The 20,156-nt window shown below is 39.3% G+C and overlaps 1 pseudogene; it reads right to left on the bottom strand.

Moving 5' to 3' along the window:
• Positions 1 to 13,456: 13,456 nt before the first annotated feature.
• LOC121327418 lies at positions 13,457 to 20,156 on the bottom strand (annotated as a pseudogene).

The raw sequence follows: 20,156 nt of genomic DNA on the forward strand, positions 1-20,156 counted from the left end.
TTATATATGGATCTGGATTTTCTTCTAAATCCAACTTTTCTTGGGTATATGCTTCTGTCACAAATGAATGGTGACATTTTACAAACATTTTTAAACTGTGTAACATCAATTTAGAGAGAACTTTTGCATTATATGTAAATAAAATACTGTGCAACATTAGATCAATTTCAATGTGTTGCATCCATTCTGTGTTTTGTAACATAGCATTGGGCACATACCTACTAATCCCCAATGGATAATACTGTAATATATACATATAGATATTATACTAGTAATTGTATTGAGTGTACAGGAGCTTGGTAAATCTGTGCAACAAAAAATAGATGCAAACCAAAAAAGAAACTATCATATACTGTAGTTTATTCCAAACTAATAATAATAATAATAATAATAATAATAATAATAATAATAATAATAATAATAATAATAAAAACACATTTTCAAGTAATTTCTGCAATTGCGATGTTCAAGCAAAACCAGAAAGTTGATTTAAAAAACAAAAGGTTTTCTGGCAACCACTGATTTAACAGAAAACCTTTTCTGAAAGTTGTCATGTGTTTCACAGTCTATGTCTATGCTGCAGACTACTAAAATTGGCTTTGTATGAACAGCTTTGTAGACTTGCCTGAATTAGTGGTAGGGTTATTACAATTCTTTCAGGGGGTAATTTAAATGTCATCCAGAACAGCTAAAGGTTATAACACATCATTTAAATGACATCAGTTTGCTCATTAAATTATAGTGTTATTATTATTCTATGGGTACTTGTTTTTTGTAGGTATTTCATAGCATTGAATGAAACTGACAATTATTCAGTCTGCATTTGTAACAATTTTATTTTATTTATTTATTAACAGGGCATAGTAAGAAATGTATTTGAATTGAATCATTGAATAATGGTTTATTTTTTAATGTTGAGCATTTTGCAAAGCTGGTTAAGTTTTTGTTTAGTATAAATTTCCAGGCCTTTTCCAAGCTACATAAATATTTTTCCAGGCCCGCCATACAAATCGAAAAACATTATAAAATAGTGTGTTGCACATAAATGGACACAAAATACAGTTCTATTAAATATTATCCACCATTAAACATAATTTTGTTTGCTGGCTTCTTTGCTCTCCAATACTATTTGCAGTTTATTTTCGCATTATTAATTTTTATATTTACTGCTTACATCACCACTTTTTCCCGCCATGGGCTACCAATTCCCCTCAACACAAAATAAGCAATTGCGTCCCAGCTTGTTGATGAGAAAGCAATGCCTACGGTGGCTTAGAAACACCAAAATTTCAAAAAGTGTTTGGCGAAACATCAGTTTTTTAATGTTAAAAAAGCGTGTTGTTTGATTGCTTGTATTTATGACTGCACCTCAACTCTCACTCTATACATGAATTTATTGGACCATTATGGTTTCCATAATTTTCTTTTGTGTATTTTAAGCTACTTAAATATCACACGTACATGGTGACTATATAAATATATTAACATAACCGAAATGGTTGCATTTAAACCTGCCTCGTAATCTTCATATATCCTGGACTATCTGAGGATGTACGAGTACATTGTAACATTGGAACTCGAGTCGCTATTGAAACAGTCTTTAAAAATGTAACAAACTTTTCCTGGAAACAACAGTGGTTTAAAATGGTCTATGTTGGCTGCAAAAAAAAATTTTAAAAAGTAACAAGCAAATAGATTAAAAAAAAAAAAAACCCCAACATTGAATGACATTCAACAACATTTTCGAGTTTAGTAAACCTTTTAATAATTCCCATAGCCTATTTTGCTGCCTTTAATCACAAAATATTAAACACTGGAGAAATGTTAAATGCAAACCTAAAATGACAAATCCAAAGCGATTGTGTTTTTCTTTATACATACTTCATTTATGGTAATAAGTAGAAATGTTTTTTTATGATGTTTTAAAACCACAATTACCATCAAATTATTGGTAAATTGCAGTGCCTATCGTAAGTATTCACCCTGATTGGACATTTTCAGTTTGTTGTTACAACCTGAAATCTTGATGCATTTAAATGGGATTTGGTTTTCCTTTGATTTACACAACCTACTCAACAGTTTGAATAAGTAAGAGATTTTTTATTGTGAAACAACAATTAATGAAAAAAAAAAAACTGAAATGTCTTGGTTAGATAAGTATTCGCCCCCCTAAGTCAATACTTGGTAGAACCACCTTTGGCAGCAATTACAGCTGTGAGTCTTTTGGGGTAAGTCTCTACCAAGTTTGCACATCTGGATTGTGCAATATTCATCCATTCTTCTTGGCAAAATTGTTCAAGCTCTGTCAAGTTGGATGGGGATCGTTGGTGGACAGCAATCTTCAAGTCTCGCCACAGATTCTCAATCGAATTCAAGTCCGGGCTTTGACTGGGCCACTCTAGGACATTCACTTTGTTGTTTTTAAGCCACTCCAGTGTCGCTTTGGCTTTGTGCTTGGGGTCATTGTACTGCTGAAAGGTGAATCTCTGTCCCAGTCTTAGGTTTTTTGTAGACTGAAGCAGGCTTTCCTCAAGGATTTGCCTATGTTTTGCCCTCTACCTTGACAAGCTTCCCAGTCCCTGCTGATGAAAAGCATCCCCATAGCATGATGCTGCCACCACCATTCTTCACAGTAGGGATGGTGTTACCTGGGTGATATGCTGTGTTCGGTTTGTGCCGGACACAACGCTTTGCATTTAGGCCAAATAGTTCCATTTTTGTTTCATCGGACCACAGAATCTTTTGCTATATCTTTTCAGAGTCTCCCACATGCCTTTTTACAAATTTCAAGCAGGATTGCACATGGGCTTTATTCAGAAATGGCTTCCTTCTTGCCATTGTTCCATATAGGCCAAATTTGTGGAATACCTGAGCTATTGTTTACACATGGACAATTTCTCCCATCTCAGCCATGGAATGCTGTATGTCTTTCAGAGTTGTCATTGGCCTCTTGGTGGCTTCTCTGACCAATGCCCTTCTTACCCGGCTGCTCAGTTTGGGAGGATGGCCTGCTCTAAGCAGATTCTGGGTGGTGCAGTATACCTTCCACTTCTTAATGATCAACTTGACTGTGCTGCAAGGGATATTCAATGCCTTTGAAATCTTTTCATATCCCTCCCCTGATCTGTGCCTTTCCACAACTTTATCCTCGAGTTGTTTTGAAAGCTCCTTGGTCTTCATGGTAATATCTTTGTTCTTTGAATGTACTACCCCACTCTCTGTGGGACCTTACAGAGACAGGTGTATTTAATCTGAAATCATGTAAACCACTTTTATTGCACAAAGATGGACTCAATTTAACTTACTGTGTGAATTCTGAAGGCAATTGGTTGCACCTGAGCATATTTAGGAGTGTCTTAGCAAAGGGGGTGAAAACTTATCTTTTCATCAACATCCCCACCCCCCCTCATTTTTTCACACATTGGAAGTGTTAAGTAGGTTGTGTAAATCAAAGGAAAAAAATTCCATTATCAACCTAAAAAAATTATATTAATAATAAATAAATAAATAAATAAATAAAAATCTCATGCTACCAAGCATAGATGTAAAAAGCTTGTTTTTCTCCCTCTATTACATTGTCTATTATTACAAAGGCAGACACACAGTTGAAATCAATGCCATTCTTCGGAAACATTTTAATGATAGCCTGACCTACTAATGTTAACCTTTTTGTGGAATTTTGTGGGTGGGAGTTAGAGGTCTTCTAATTTTCGCCTCCTGTCAATCCTCATCTGGCCCCCATCAAGCATCATATAAGTCCTATTTAAAGCCTATTCACAGTTATTTCCCTTGTCAAGTGTTTTGTTTTTCATACATCGTGACCCTGTTCTCCGTTGAGCTAAATCTAGAGAGCTTGAACAACCTCTATAACTCAGACCAGGTAATCTCTATGTGTGATTCACCTCTAAACGCCATGGACAGCTCCACCATTTGCTCAGATGAAATAGTAGGACCTTCTACAGTTCAAGCTGAACTCTACCCTACAACTAGACCTCTTGCACCAGTAACACGGATATCAAAGCGCCCCAGCCAGCGGACCCAGCCCCCGGACCAGCTGTTTTATAAAGATTGTCCGCTTGCCAAACTCCTGAAAATCTTGTATGAAAACAATATAAACATTCCGGCAGGAAGCGATCACCTGACTCTTTTCATTATGTACTGTACTTACATTACTGCTACACCAGTGTTCCCTCCTTGCCATAGCCGCCCCTTTTCCCCAGCTCAGCTCGACACCTCTCCTCACAGCAGCAGCACAGCAGCCTAGAAATACACCCGAGGCAGATCCCATCCAGAAGATCCATTTTAACATTTTTGAGGATATGAAATCACTCATTCAACCCATCGCTGTCTCGATGCAATTCTGCTGCAGTCACCATTCCTCCTGGCCTCACATCAGCGACTTTCGTCTCGGCAGCCATCCCTTCCATTCCAGCAACTCCCAGTTTCCACAGCAGACGTTCCCACCTACAACCTGGCATCTGCTGTTCTGCTAGCTCCAGCCATCAGAAACCATAATCTGGCTCCTAATCTCCAGTGCCAATTCATTGAAGGTAAAGACATTAATCTCATTTTAATTTTAATTGCCAACTCTGAATATCTTGATCACAGAACAGTAGACTGTGGGTACGTCACCATTACATTAAAATCCAGCGACCCAGTTTGTTCAAAAATCTCACCCTGGGAGAATTCGTGTTGGCATTTTATCGAGATATGTTACGCACTGTTTATCCTCATCACCGCTTGGAATTGGATCATTGTCTGTTCTATATCACAGAATTATCAGTCAGACATGGAGGCACAATGTTCTATGAGTATCACAAAGCCTTTGCAGCCAAAGCAGTTTTAATTCTAGCATCTATGACATAGTAATCAACTGGGCTGCCTCCAATCCCGATCTATTCAATAAGGTTTTCGGAAGCCTAAGATCAAACGTCTGCACAGTGTGCGCTTCTACAGCTCACTTTACATCATTGTGTCCAAAAACTGCCAGAGCATCCACCTATCACAGAGCAGCTGTTTCCATTCCACCTCGCTTCAGGGACAGATTTATGACTCCATTTTCGGCTTCTTATTCATCCCATGCATCAACTTCCCTTTCTTCCTCTAGGAATATGGATAAATACGGCTGCAACATCACATTTGTCGGTTCCACGCAAATATGCAATAATTTCAATGCATCTGTGTGCTCTTATAATTACTGCAGACATTTGCAAATATGCAGTTACTGCAGCGATGCCCACTCTCAGTCTGTCTGCCCAGCCGCACCTAAGGAATGACGCTCTAACCTACTTACAGTTCCTACCCCAGTAAACATCCCAGCCCTGATTTGAAGCCCTCCAAAATCACCAAGATCAGCTCTTCACAACTTGCTGTAGGAACAATTCAATTATTGATAATTTAATGTTTATCTTGGTTGATTAGTTCTCTCATTAGTAATATTTAATTGACGTGTTACAAAGATCCAGGATTTACTATCAACACACATACACTCACAGACGCAAGGAATGTTTAATCAATAGTAATATTTTATTTAGTACACAAATGATAAACATAAATCAGAAAAGTCAGAAAGCAAATCTCTTAGTCTCTATGCACAAACACAATTCAAAACTCTCACTAATGCTGGCTAGCAGGCAACTGAAATATGTCACTGCCTGTCTCCTCACACACAAGCTGCAGCTCGAGCAAGCTGTGATGTAGCTACTAGCTAGCTCACAAACACACGCCCACATACAAGCACAGAGTAAATCTGAGATGATGCAGACAATCTTAGAGTATATCTCACGTCGCTTATTAATGGTATATAAATTAAGTATATGGCAAGTTTACTTTTAACAAAATTCTTCATACAACAATATGAGATAGATTACTTATAGTTACTTCAACAAGTTTCAAAACAATAGCAAAACTAAAGCACAGCTACGCTGTCATACAAAATAATAAACAAACAAAACACACGGCGGCTCGCCGTCATCTATAAACACAAATATAAAACAATAAACAAATACAAAATAACACAGGGGGGAGGCGTAGACCCCATTCTAAAAATAAACAAACAATACGATTAAACAGCAGGGCTTTCCTACAGCCCTGCTACAAACTTTGTAGATTTGTTTTTTATCTGCATCGCTTCATCCAGGAGATTGTTCTTGCAATTGGGACTTGTTGACATCTATATTTTATGTCTTCCTTGCACCAAACTGCTTGTGTTTGCTGTTTCGAAGTCTCTTCATTGTCCTTTCAGCCTCACCCAGTCCAGATGCCCCCCTCCTAGACCTGGTCAGCTTCAGTTCAGTATTCCTGCCAGGAAACAAGGGGCCCTTTTTTAAAAGACACAGCAGTTTTCTCTTTTTCCTAAGACACAGCAGTTAGCTTTTTTCCTAAGACACAGCAGTTTCATTAATTAGTCCAGTTGTATCATAAATACACGTTCCGGTATTAATATCATATTCAGGGAATATGCCCCACATTACATTTAAATGGTCTGCAGCACGGCTTTTCTCCTGGCCTGTTGCATTGGGCCCTGCCCCTGTGTATATTTTTGTGTTATATGTTGTATGTAAAATGGCAAAATCGTAGATGAAGAAAAAAAAATAGCAAATATATTAAATGATTACTTTTCACAAGTTTTTACAAAGGAAGATACTGACAACATGCCCCACATGTCATCCAGTTCCTATCCAGTTTTAAATAACTTTAGCTTAACTGAGGCAGAAGTGTTAAAGGGACTAGGAGCTCTTAAAATAAACAAATCCCCTGGGCCGGATGAGATCCTCCCAGTAATACTCAAAGAAATGAAAGAAGTAATTTACAAACCGCTAACCAAGATCATGCAACAGTCTCTTGACACAGGGGTGGTACCGACAGACTGGAAAATTGCAAACGTAATACCGATCCACAAAAAGGGAAACAAAACTGAACCAGGTAACTACAGACCAGTAAGCCAGACTTCTATTATATGCAAACTTATGGAAACTATAATAAGATCCAAAATGGAAAATTACCTATATGATAACAGGGTCCTGGGAGACAGTCAATATGGTTTTAGGAAAGGGAGATCGTGTCTAACTAACTTGCTTGATTTTTTTGAGGATGCAACATCGATAATGGATAATTGCAAAGCATATGACATGGTTTATTTAGATTTCCAGAAAGCTTTTGACAAAGTCCCGCACAAAAGATTAATTCTCAAACTGAACACAGTTGAGATTCAAGGAAACACATGTACATGGATTAGGGAGTGGTTAACATGTAGAAAACAGAAAGTACTAATTAGAGGAAAAACCTCAGAATGGAGTGTGGTAACCAGCGGTGTACCACAGGGATCAGTATTAGGTCCTCTGCTATTCCTAATCTACATTAATGATTTAGATTCTGGTATAGTAAGCAAACTTGTTAAATTTGCAGACGACACAAAAATAGGAGGAGTGGCAAACACTGTTGCAGCAGCAAAGGTCATTCAAAATGATCTAGACAAGATTCAGAACTGGACAGACACATGGCAAATGACATTTAATAGACAAAAGTGTAAGGTACTGCACGCAGGAAATAAAAATGTACATTATAAATATCATATGGGAGATACTGAAATTGGAGAAGGAATCTATGAAAAAGACATAGGAGTTTTTGTTGACTCAGAAATGTCTTTATCTAGACAATGTGGGGAAGCTATAAAAAAGGCTAACAAGATGCTCGGATACATTGTGAAAAGTGTTGAATTTAAATCAAGGGAAGTAATGTTAAAACTGTACAATGCACTAGTAGGACCTCATCTTGAATATTGTGTTCAGTTCTGGTCACCTCGCTATAAAAAAGATATTGCTGCTCTAGAAAGAGTGCAAAGAAGAGCGACCAGAATTATTCTGGGCTTAAAAGGCATGTCCTATGCAGACAGGCTAAAAGAATTGAATCTGTTCAGTCTTGAACAAAGAAGACTACGTGGCAACCTAATTGAAGCTTTCAAAATTCTAAATGGTATTAACAGTGTCGACCCAAGGGACTTTTTCAGCCTGAAAAAAGAAACAAGGACCAGGGGTCACAAATGGAGATTAGACAAAGGGGCATTCAGAACAGAAAATAGGAGGCACTTTTTTACTCAGAGAATTGTGAGGGTCTGGAATCAACTCCCCGGTAATGTTGTTGAAGCTGACACCCTGGGATCCTTCAAGAAGCTGCTTGATGAGATTTTGGGATCAATAAGCTACTAACAACCAAACGAGCAAGATGGGACGAATGGCCTCCTCTCATTTGTAAACTTTCTTATGTTCTTATGTTCTTATGTTCTTATTGTGTTAATGATGATGTATTGTAGTTGGTAGACGGGATATAGTATGGGTTATGAACACGAGTGATTTAAAATGTATATTTGTATTTAGGCACGAGGATTGCACAGCACTTGGTGTGCAGGTAAAACGTATTAATATGTGATCACAGGAAATTGCACCAGATTAATTCACGTGCAGTTGTACCAAGACTCCAATTGAATGATTGATTAGCAATCAAGTCTTGGCACAGCTGCATAAAAGCAGCATGTTTTCACTCACTCGGGATTGTGTGTTCATAAGTGGAGAATGGGTGAGAGAGAGAGAGAGAGAGAGAGAGAGAGAGAGAGAGAGAGAGAGAGAGAGAGAGAGAGAGAGAGAGAGAGAGAGAGAGAGAGAGAGAGAGGAGAATTAATTTAAGAATTGCTACAGCGTGCTGGAAGCTCCAGCACGGTACTTGTTTGTTCATCTATTTACTTTGGCCAACGCGCCATTTTGTTTGTTCAGTCTGTGTTTTTCTGTGTTGTTCAACCTTTTTATTTACAATAAACCGGCGCAAGCAAGCACCTTCATCATTTCACCTCAGTACTGTGTGTGGTTCTTTCTGGGCTGATGGCACCACTCAGCCAGCTGTGTCACACGGCCTGACAAGAATTGCAAGATCATTGTATATCTACAATAACCTCCACTCAACAGCCACTGACCCTCAATCAGTCTGCACTCTTATTCAATTGGAGATGGATAAAGGGTTCTTGGCAGGACCATTCTCAGCCCCCCCCCCCCCCTTCTTGTCTTTCAGAGTTAACCCCATTGCCATCGCCGCCACAATTATATCAGGAAAAAAAGAGACTAATCATTGATCTCTCTGCACCACGAGGATGCTCCACCAGCAGCATAAATTTGCTCATACCCCACTGCCAGTTTTCTCTGCAACACAAAAAATTTCTGACGCCATCAAGTTATAATCAAATCAGCAGGTCACAGGTCCTGGCTAGCCAAAGCAGATATATCATACATTCTCCGAAGCTCTCTGCTGGTGACTTCTTAACCTCTGCCCAACCTGCTTGACAATTTTCTTCTAATCTCACCTTCATCAGACCCCCCAGCAGAAGCAATCACAAAATTGAGAACACTATTTTCTGAACTCTTGTGTTCCTCTTTCCGAAGAGAAAACCATCGGCCTAGTACCTTCTCTGGAATTTCTGGGCATCACCTTGGACACCATTAAGTTCGAAGCACGCCTCCCTGGACTGGACCATATTCGATACCTCATTAATCAATTCCAAACACCAACTACCATCAGAAAACACAAACTGTTATCCTTGCTCTGACATTTCAACTACGCAATATGCATCATCCCTCAGGGTAGAACTTTCATTTCATGACTCCTCACTCTCCTCTACAGTATCAAGCCTGGAGGCTAGGATAAACATATCAGCAGAATCCAGAAAGGACATTAAAATGTGGGCATCACTAATTCAATACTGGACTGGTCTTTCATGAAGTAGGACAGGTGAAGAGTAATGTAACATATTGTAAGGAAAATAAAATGCATATTTTCCACAGTAAGCAGTCAAATTACGATTTCTGTGAAATTCGTGAAATTGTGAATTTTCCGGGGACCTATGGCTAGTATGATTTGTACTCAATCTGTATCTAGTTATTACCTCCTCACACTGCCCTAGTAACGTCTGTCTGTTCCGAAATACTCTCTCCCTGACTCTTCTTGCTCTCCTGTGCGGCTCTTCTGCTGTTTCTGTGACACCATCTGGTTTCAATAAGCTGTACTTTTAACACACGCTGAGGCACCTAGTAAAGTTAACACCCTTAAGTGAATATGGTTTGCATATCAAATACCTCCCTCATGGTATTTTGTGATGTAATTTGCATTCATTTCCACCCATTAACATTATTAATTCTATTTAAATGACTCGAACATGGTACTTTTTCTACACGCTTTTTTCACGCACTAGTGCTTGCCACTGGTTAGTGAATATAACAAGTGTACAAAGCACCATTTTATCGCCAGGACAAATCACATCGCGCCCAGTGTGTGGAGACCTTAAGAATAGTTGAATTTCACGTGATATTGCTTATTTTAGAACATTATTGACAGTCATATTTCAAATTACCTTTTACAAATAATAATAATAAAAAAAAAAACGCCATCAGACAACAGAGGCATCATAGTTGATTTGATTAAAAATCAACTATGATTTGTGAAAGAAGAACTTTCTCAGAAAAAATTGGAGATTTTTAAAAATGAGATGTATACACACCACAAATACCCATACTGGCACAGGAAGGGAAGGGATATACTTGCCACTTTTAAATTATTGAAGGTGTTTGTTGCTTACCGGTAGCTGTCAATTAAAAAAAGTACTGTTGGAACTGTATTTTGTTCAGTACAGAAAAGGTGATATGGAACAGTCTGGCTTCAGCAATCTAGGCTGTCTAATGAAGTCAGTACAAAAACATGAGCGTTCCCAAAATCACTTGAGAGCCACTCTTACACTCAAAACTTTTGAACAAACTCGGATTGTTGTCAACTAGATAAGCAGAAGCATAGGGATAAAATAAAGGTACCAATTCCTCAAATAGAGGTGTGGCGGGGTAGCCCCACCCCTGTGCGTATTGTGTTTTAGTGTATTATTGTTTATATCTATGTTGTGGAGCAGAAGGGAGATAAAAGCCTCCCTGTAAAAAAATGTGGGAATGAGGCTGGAGCCGTGAACCGAATAAGTGATAAATAAGTGATAAGTGATTAATTAAGGCTCCAGCCATAGGTGTATAAATAGGATGATCACGGTTGATATGAGCTCGGTATGCTCAGAGGCAGAACAGGAGTTGTGAGTAGGAATGAAAATTAAAGTGAAACCTAAAAGTAAACAATTGCTATGCATGCTGGCTATAAACCAGCAGGATACTTGTTTGTTCCATGTTTGTTTTGTCTGTTTATTTTGGCCACTGTGCTGTTTTGTTTTCTGAAGTGTTTGTTTTGTTAAACCTTTTGTTTTGTAATAAACTGTCACAACAGCACATTCACTCACCCAACTGTGTCCTATACTTCCTGATCCCACGTCACCACAGAGCCTATCTGTGACAAGTTGTAATTCTGTGGAATTTCTTTCTCTGATACTTTCTACGACAGCATGTTAAGCAATCACTTGTCAATAGCCACGGTGTTTTCCGGTACCTCGAACAAGATTCACAATGACTTCATCTCTACAGGGTCTCAGGTTTTGTTAGATGCAATAAAAAAAGAGATGTACAGGAAGCCAAGTACGTAGCTGTAATGGTAAACGCAGCTCAGACTGACAGTGAACCGAATGAACAGTTGTTCTGTGAAAATTTGTTACATTTACTCAAATAAATAAATAAATAATGCTTTAAAAAGACCATATTCTCATTTGTCTTATTTTTGTTTAGACTCTATTGATATAGAAGTATTAAAGGACAGCCATTATAAGATTGTTACCTTTATTATTATTTGTTTATTTGGCAGATACCTTTATCCAAGGCGACTTACAGAGACTAGGGTCAGCTGCAGAGTCACTTAAAACAACATCTCACCCAAAAGATGGAGCACAAGGAGTTTAAGTGACTTGCTCAAGGTCACACGAGTCAATAACTGAGCCAGGATTTAAACCAGGGACTTCCTGGTTACTAGCCCTTCTCTTTAACCACTGGACTGCACAACCTCCTATCTTAAAATTTTGGATGGATTAATCTACTGATTAACCAACTAACTAATAGATGACTATATATATATATAGATATATATAATATATAGATATTATAATATATATATATATATAATATATATATATATTATATATATATATATATACTGGAGCTGCTCTGCTCCATCACCATCAGGAGACGGAGGTAGGGCTAGTCTCTTCCCTCGTCCTCGACGGAGAGGACCAGGACAAGTTGCTGCTGGTCCTCAGCAGCCCTTGCATAGGCTGCTGAGGGAAGCATGGGGAAGAACCGCCCGGCCGCAGTGGCTGAGGGCCAAAACCCGCACCCCAGCTTGTCCTGACTCCCTTCACGTCATCGCCCAAGGATGCCTGCCTCGCTTCGCCGGGGGTTGCCTACCACTCCGCTTCACCTAGGGTTGCCTGCCACTCCACATTGCCCGGGGTTGCATGCCGCTCCGCATCACCTGGGGTTGCCAGCCGCTCTGCATCGCCTGGGGTTTACCAGCTGCTCTGCATCGCCTAGGGCTGCCGGCTCCGCTTCGCCTGGGGTCACTGGAATTGATTCGTCAGGGGTCGTCGTCAGCTCTGCTTGGCCGCAGGGGTCTGTGTGGCCGGATCCCCACCAGAGGGAGCTGCCAGCTATGAAGAAGGGGGGAGAGGTCAGGAGACCACCTTCCTCAGCAGCCTTTTCGCTGGCAGGCTGAATGAGTTGGCCTGGAAGCTGTCAGCAAGTCTGCTGACAGCATTTCCCCTGGCAGTTTTTCCGCTGCCAGGGGTGCAACTTTTCTGCTGCATGAGTGGACCAACATGCTGTCAGCCGTGCCACTACCGACAGGGGAGCTGACAGCATTTTCAGCCATGGGCCAAGTGAAGACTGCCTTCTCAGCCCAAGACTTTGACCTGGACTGTTGGGTTTTTAAGGCAGGAGGTGGCCATTGAGGCCAGGTGTGCTTTGCACAAGGGGGGGTATATGTGGCAAAGTGCACCGCCCCTGGGCTGTTTATTTGTGTTGTATGTTACGTGTAATGTGTTAATGTTGGTGTATAGTCATTGGTACACGGGATATAAACGGGTCTGTGTAACACAAGTGTTTAAAATGTATATTTGTATTTAGGCGCAAGGATTGCACAGCACTTCACATGCAGGTAAAATGTAATAATATGTGAGCATGGGGAATTGCAATTTATTAATTCACATGCAGTTGTACCAAGACTCCAACTGAATGATTGTTTAGCAATCGAGTCTCGGTACAGCTGCATAAAAGCATCATGTTTTCACTCACTCGGGGTTGTGTGTTCGATGATTGGAGACGGAGGTAATAACCAAAGTAACAGTTAAAATATCAGCCTACCGTGTTTGTCTGTGTAGTCCATTTTGTTTGTCTATTTATTTTGGCCTCCAGTGCCGTGTCCTGTTTTGGTTTGCTGTTTTTGTTTAAATCTTTTGTTTATTATTATTTAATAAAACACTGAGCGTCCCTGTACCTCATTTTCACCCTCTACTTCCTGAGTCTATTTCTGGTCTGGCGTCACCACTGCAAGGCATCCTAGTCACAGGGAGCCCTCTTGTATTTCTCCTCTTCTTGCTACTGGAAAAGGATTGTAAAGTTTTCTCCTAGATGTTTTAATTGCAGATTCTGATAACACAGCAAGCTAACCTCTTTCTCAAGATCATGCTCATGAATCACAACTGTCCTGCTGAGGAACGAATTAGGTCCAAACATAGTTGCTTGGATGTTTTTTTTAATTTGTTTTATCTGTCCGTGTTTGGGCAACAAGTTGCCAAAATCACCTGGGTGGTTGGGATGACTAACCTTGAATGGATTGAAATTACCTCCAGTAGCATCACAACCATCGCTGAATGTGGATCGCTCTTGACTGATTATTTGTTTGGGGAAACCTTCCAGCTTGATGATGCTTTCCAGTCTACCCTGAGGGTAAGCTTGACTGAAAAGCACCTGCTCGGTAACTTGCGGTTTGCCTTCTTCCAGTTTGGTGCTTGGCTTCATTTCACATGATGCACAAATTCTTCACCTTTTGCTATCAAGGCCACTGAATGAAGCAGGCTCTACCATAAATCATTCACTTTGGACTCTTTGTTTTTCACGGTGTTCTCTTTTCAGCCTTAGTATCATAAATATTATTAGAAATACAGTCCACTCTCATTAATACAAATTTCAAAGGAACAGCGAAAAAAAAAAAAAAATAAACCTTTGAGTAATTCTTATTTATCAGGAGTCTTAAATTACAATTTAAGTACAATGAAATGTATTATCGAATGAAAAAGTCCTGTGCATGCGGTTGTAAATGAACTTAAAAGGTATACATTGTAAATGAACTGCACTTAAAATCTGCATGTCCCATTCTGATCACAGGTGTTTTTAAACCACAAAAGCAAGGCATCCTCAACAGCAGGGTATTGAGCAAATTGGACAAATCGGACAACTTGGATCCACAGATTTTCTGTTTATAGGCCTATATTCTTAATATTCCAGTTTTTCAAAATGCTGAAATCTGCTCCAGCATCTTTCTTTTTCTTGTATGGTGGTGCATTATCTACCACTTTGTCAGTTTTCAACACTACTTTTGTGTGCTATGATAATGCACCTTTTTTATTTCAATACTTCATTGAAATGTCAGTGATGTGTGAGCACTATGGCAATTTGATATGGATCATAGGATCAGTAGTCCCAAAACAGCACTAAAATACAGTACAGAGGCACTAATCTGGATGACAGTTAATACATTTCTCAATATCATTTACACTCAGCTGTTTGAAGTAGGCCAATTTGTTTTATTCAATTTTTTTTTTCCTGGGGGCTCCAAAATTATTTGCACAAACAGGAATTTCAGGTTAAATGAATTCAGATTAAATGAATTAGAAGAAGTAATTTACATTAGGGACTGCTAAATTTGGCTGGGACCATGTAGAAAATTTGTAGTTTCAGGAAATATGTTTAATCTGAGTTGGTTTTAATGAGAAGTGACTATCTTCTAAATGTGCTGCTGCTTTCTACTGCCCCTTTCCACTGTCAATTTTATGTAGCACTTGAATAAGCTAATGTGCCTCTTTCAAAGTATCTCTTTCAGAAACGTAAGGTTTTTCCCTAAAAACAAAATTATTTTGTGGAACGATAAATACATGAAACAACTGTCTTTTTGCATTTTTAGCTACCCGGAACATCTACATTTAGGGATTTTTTTATTTTCCAACATTCTTAATGTATTTGTATTAGTCATACTGTGGCTGTGTAACAGAGCTGCAACCCTACTTTCAGACCCTAACAACTCCCTTCTAATTAGTCAAAACAGGGACCCAGCTCAGGCATTGACTCATTGTGTGACCCTGAGCAAGTCACTTAACCTCCTTTCGGGTGAGATGTTGTTGTGTGACAGAGATCGAATGATTCTTGGTGTTAGATCTCCCTCCCAACCTGTGAGGGTGCTGTGTAAATGGAACAGAGTACCTGGTACTAATTGGATGACAATTTATTCCCATGGGTAGGTGGAAGTTGGCCATCTATAAATGAAGCAGAGCTATGGTACCCAGTCTATATGACCCAGACACGAAATGGCATGGCATCCGCGGACTCGTTAAATGGTCATGAGGGAGGGTATAAATAGGGGTTGTAGTAATCTGTTCCTTTGTAAATGGTTAGAAAAGACCTCAAAGGAGACCCTGTAACATGAGTGTTGTGTTTGTTAGTTTGTCTAGTTAACACTGTCTGTTTGTCTGTTTTCTAAAAGATTACTAACACGATCTGGGGATGTAGCTGCAGGCCAGCCACACACCCGGACACCAGCACTTCTGTTTCACTACGGACTACGGTGATTTGGTTTCCCTGTATATAAAAAGCAGGGTTTATGTAGATTGTGAGAAGTGTTTTTAATCACAATGAGTTGTTCTCATGATTTGTAATAGCAGACATCCACAGACACCCCAGTTTGTTTTGGGAAGCAAAAAAAGGTCACATATCGATAAGAAATTTCCAAATCTTTTCCCCAGATGTCCAATTTTTTCCTATTCATTTTCAGAGAGGCATTTCCAAGCTGAATAATTCAGAATGTATTCTATTACACAATACCCAATCCACCCACCCCTTTTTAAATTTAGTTGACAGAGTCTGCGTGACGGGAATCATATTTTCTAGAGAACAAGAAAAACCATCTAGCATACAGTCAGTGTTTCTAGCATATGTCTGGTGTTGATTAAACAGGATGATCAGATACCCAAGTGTTTAATGCAAAAATATGTTGAAACTAATATAAAATAATGTAATAAAGCTTGAAAAATGAGGAGCAACAATGCATGTTTCATACTGTAATTGATGCTATATTTAAAAATAAAGATTTGAAAGATTAGCATTGCTGGTATCTATAGTGAAGGAGGAACTATTCCTGTAAATAATGATAAACAACTCTGTCAAATAGGGTATGCTAGGCATCAAGTATTCTAATTCATGCTATGTTTAGAAAGCAATTACATGTACCATAAAACAGTTTATTTACAATATTTGCCAGCAGAACCCTTATTTAATTGAAATTACAGTGATTATTCCTCTAGTTCAGGCTTTAATCAGTTGCCATATTTTATATCAAACAGTTAAAAGAGTACTACGTGGGGTAAACTTAACTGATTAAAATTGATTACCGTAAAACTTCAATTAAACACCAGTAGACCCTGTGCGTATTGGAGACTGGCGATTACATTAGATCACTCGCTTCCTATGCTTCATGCGGTCATTGAGAAGCAGCTAACACATAACCTTGTAGCAACATGGTAACTCAATTTAAACATTCCAGCAACTTTGTTAAAATGTTGTGTGTCAGTGGGAACTCAGTAAGTTTTGTTTTGTAACAAAATTACATTGCACAGTACATCCTCACGTATAAAGCGAAAGTATTATTACAGTCTTTTTATATGCACTAGTTAACAAGGACATGGTATGCCGAACATTGGAAAATGAACAAGTACAAATTTGTATTTAAAAAACAGAATTATATTATTATTATTATTATTATTATTATTATTATTATTATTATTATTATTATTATTATTATTATTATTAATAATAATAATAATAATAATAATAATATAATAAATAATAATAATAATAATGACAGTTAAATCCACTAAGACACCCCTGTAGCTATCAGAACACAGGGGTGTAGGATACACTTACAGTATCATCATCATCAGAAGAAGAAGAATACAAACACCCACAGAAGAAGGATGGTTGTTCTTCAAAAATGTAGTACTAGAGGCGCAAAACAATTATATCCCTAAAGTAGACAAATCTAAATGTAAAACTAAATTGCCAAAATGGTTTAATAGATCAATTAAAAAAAATATTCAGCGAAAAAAGGCACTTTACAGAGCATTAAAAAAGGACCAAAAAGAAAGTACGCAGAAAGAGTACACAGAACTGCAAACGCAAGTCAAAAAGGAAGTTAGAAAGGCCAAGAGAGAAATAGAAATAAACATTGCTAAGGGAGCTAAAACCAATTCCAAAATGTTTTTCCAATATTACAACAGCAAGAGAAAATTCAAAGAGGAGATTAAATGTTTAAGAGATACAAATGGCAAAATTGTAGATGAAGAAAAAAAATAGCAAATATGTTAAATGATTACTTTTCACAAGTTTTTACAAAGGAAGATACTGACAACATGCCCCACATGTCATCCAGTTCCTATCCAGTTTTAAATAACTTTAGCATAACTGAGGCAGAAGTGTTAAAGGGACTAGGAGCTCTTAAAATAAACAAATCCCCAGGGCCGGATGAGATCCTCCCAGTAGTACTCAAAGAAATGAAAGAAGTAATTTACAAACCGCTAACCAAGATCATGCAACAGTCTCTTGACACAGTGTTGGTACCGACAGACTGGAAAATTGCAAACGTAATACCGATCCACAAAAAGGGAAACAAAACTGAACCAGGTAACTACAGACCAGTAAGCCTGACTTCTATTATATGCAAACTTATGGAAACTATAATAAGATCCAAAATGGAAAATTACCTATATGGTAACAGGGTCCTGGGAGACAGTCAACATGGTTTTAGGAAAGGGAGATCGTGCCTAACTAACTTGCTTGATTTTTTTGAGGATGCAACATCGATAATGGATAATTGCAAAGCATATGACATGGTTTATTTAGATTTCCAGAAAGCTTTTGACAAAGTCCCGCACAAAAGATTAATTCTCAAACTGAACGCAGTTGGGATTCAAGGAAACACATGTACATGGATTAGGGAGTGGTTAACATGTAGAAAACAGAAAGTACTGATTAGAGGAAAAACCTCAGAATGGAGTGTGGTAACCAGCGGTGTACCACAGGGATCAGTATTAGGTCCTCTGCTATTCCTAATCTACATTAATGATTTAGATTCTGGTATAGTAAGCAAACTTGTTAAATTTGCAGACGACACAAAAGTAGGAGGAGTGACAAACACTGTTGCAGCAGCAAAAGGTCATTCAAAATGATCTAGACAAGATTCAGAACTGGGCAGACACATGGCAAATGACATTTAATAGAGAAAAGTGTAAGGTACTGCATGCAGGAAATAAAAATGTACATTATAAATATCATATGGGAGATACTGAAATTGGAGAAGGAATCTATGAAAAAGACATAGGAGTTTTTGTTGACTCAGAAATGTCTTTATCTAGACAATGTGGGGAAGCTATAAAAAAGGCTAACAAGATGCTCGGATACATTGTGAAAAGTGTTGAATTTAAATCAAGGGAAGTAATGTTAAAACTGTACAATGCACTAGTAGGACCTCATCTTGAATATTGTGTTCAGTTCTGGTCACCTCGCTATAAAAAAGATATTGCTGCTCTAGAAAGAGTGCAAAGAAGAGCGACCAGAATTATTCCGGGCTTAAAAGGCATGTCATATGCAGACAGGCTAAAAGAATTGAATCTGTTCAGTCTTGAACAAAGAAGACTACGTGGCGACCTAATTCAAGCATTTAAAATTCTAAAAGGTATTGACAGTGTCGACCCAAGGGACTTTTTCAGCCTGAAAAAAGAAACAAGGACCAGGGGTCACAAATGGAGTTTAGAAAAAGGGGCATTCAGAACAGAAAATAGGAGACACTTTTTTACACAGAGAATTGTGAGGGTCTGGAATCAACTCCCCAGTAATGTTGTTGAAGCTGACACCCTGGGATCCTTCAAGAAGCTGCTTGATGAGATTTTGGGATCAATAAGCTACTAACAACCAAACGAGCAAGATGGGCCGAATGGCCTCCTCTCGTTTGTTCTTATGTTCTTATGTTCTTAAGAAGAATACAAACTTCTAAAATATTTTATTTTAAAAGCACAATAAAAGCAATAAGTATCTGTAACAGGGCAAGGAGCCATGTACATGATTGTTTATTTATTTTTAGAGGGGTCCCCCCCTCCGCTCTTGTGTCTCATTTGTGTTATTTTGTATTTGTGTTTTATGATTTATGTATTATTATATTATGCCATCCTTCAGTGTTTTGTTGGTCCCAGGTTCCATCTCCATTTGGCCCCCCAGACTGGCAGCCGAACAGGAGCACTGGAGGATGGAAGGGGCTCCTATGTGCAGCACCTGTGGCGAGTTTGGGTGCGTCCAGGAGGACTGCCCTTATAGAGACCCCCAGTATGAAGAGGTGTGGAACCAGGGTCTGGTGGGGGACGCTGCAGAGTGGTTCTGGGCGGTGGACCAAACCCGGCCATCTCCAGCACCCAAGAGGGAGCAGCCCCTGCCACCTTCGCCGCCAGAAGGGGAGGAGCCCCTGCCGCCTTCGCTGCCAGAAGGGGAGGATCCCTTGCCACCTTTACTGCCAGAAGGGGAGAAGCCACCTTTGCAGCCAGAAGGGAAGATGCTGCCTTCGCAGCCAGAAGAGGAGGTGCCACGTTCACAGCCAAAAGGGCAGGAGTCCCTGCCGCCATCGCAGCCAGAAGATCAGGAGCTGCCTCTACCTCTACCACTAACACGGGGAGAGGAGCAGGAGCTGCCTCTGCATCCACCACCACGAGAGGGAAAAGTGGTGCTCCTGTTACCTCCTTCATGGCTAGAGGCTCCACTCCCAATGTCGCCTCCCAAAGGTCCGCTGCCGTCGTTGCCTCCCAAGTGTCTGCTGCTGCCGTCACCTGGGGTCGCCTGCTTGCCGTTGCCGGGGGTCACGGCCACGGCCGCTCCACTCAGGGATGCCAT

This window comes from Polyodon spathula, chromosome 1, assembly GCF_017654505.1.
Source record: "Polyodon spathula isolate WHYD16114869_AA chromosome 1, ASM1765450v1, whole genome shotgun sequence".
Classification (NCBI taxonomy): domain Eukaryota; kingdom Metazoa; phylum Chordata; class Actinopteri; order Acipenseriformes; family Polyodontidae; genus Polyodon; species Polyodon spathula.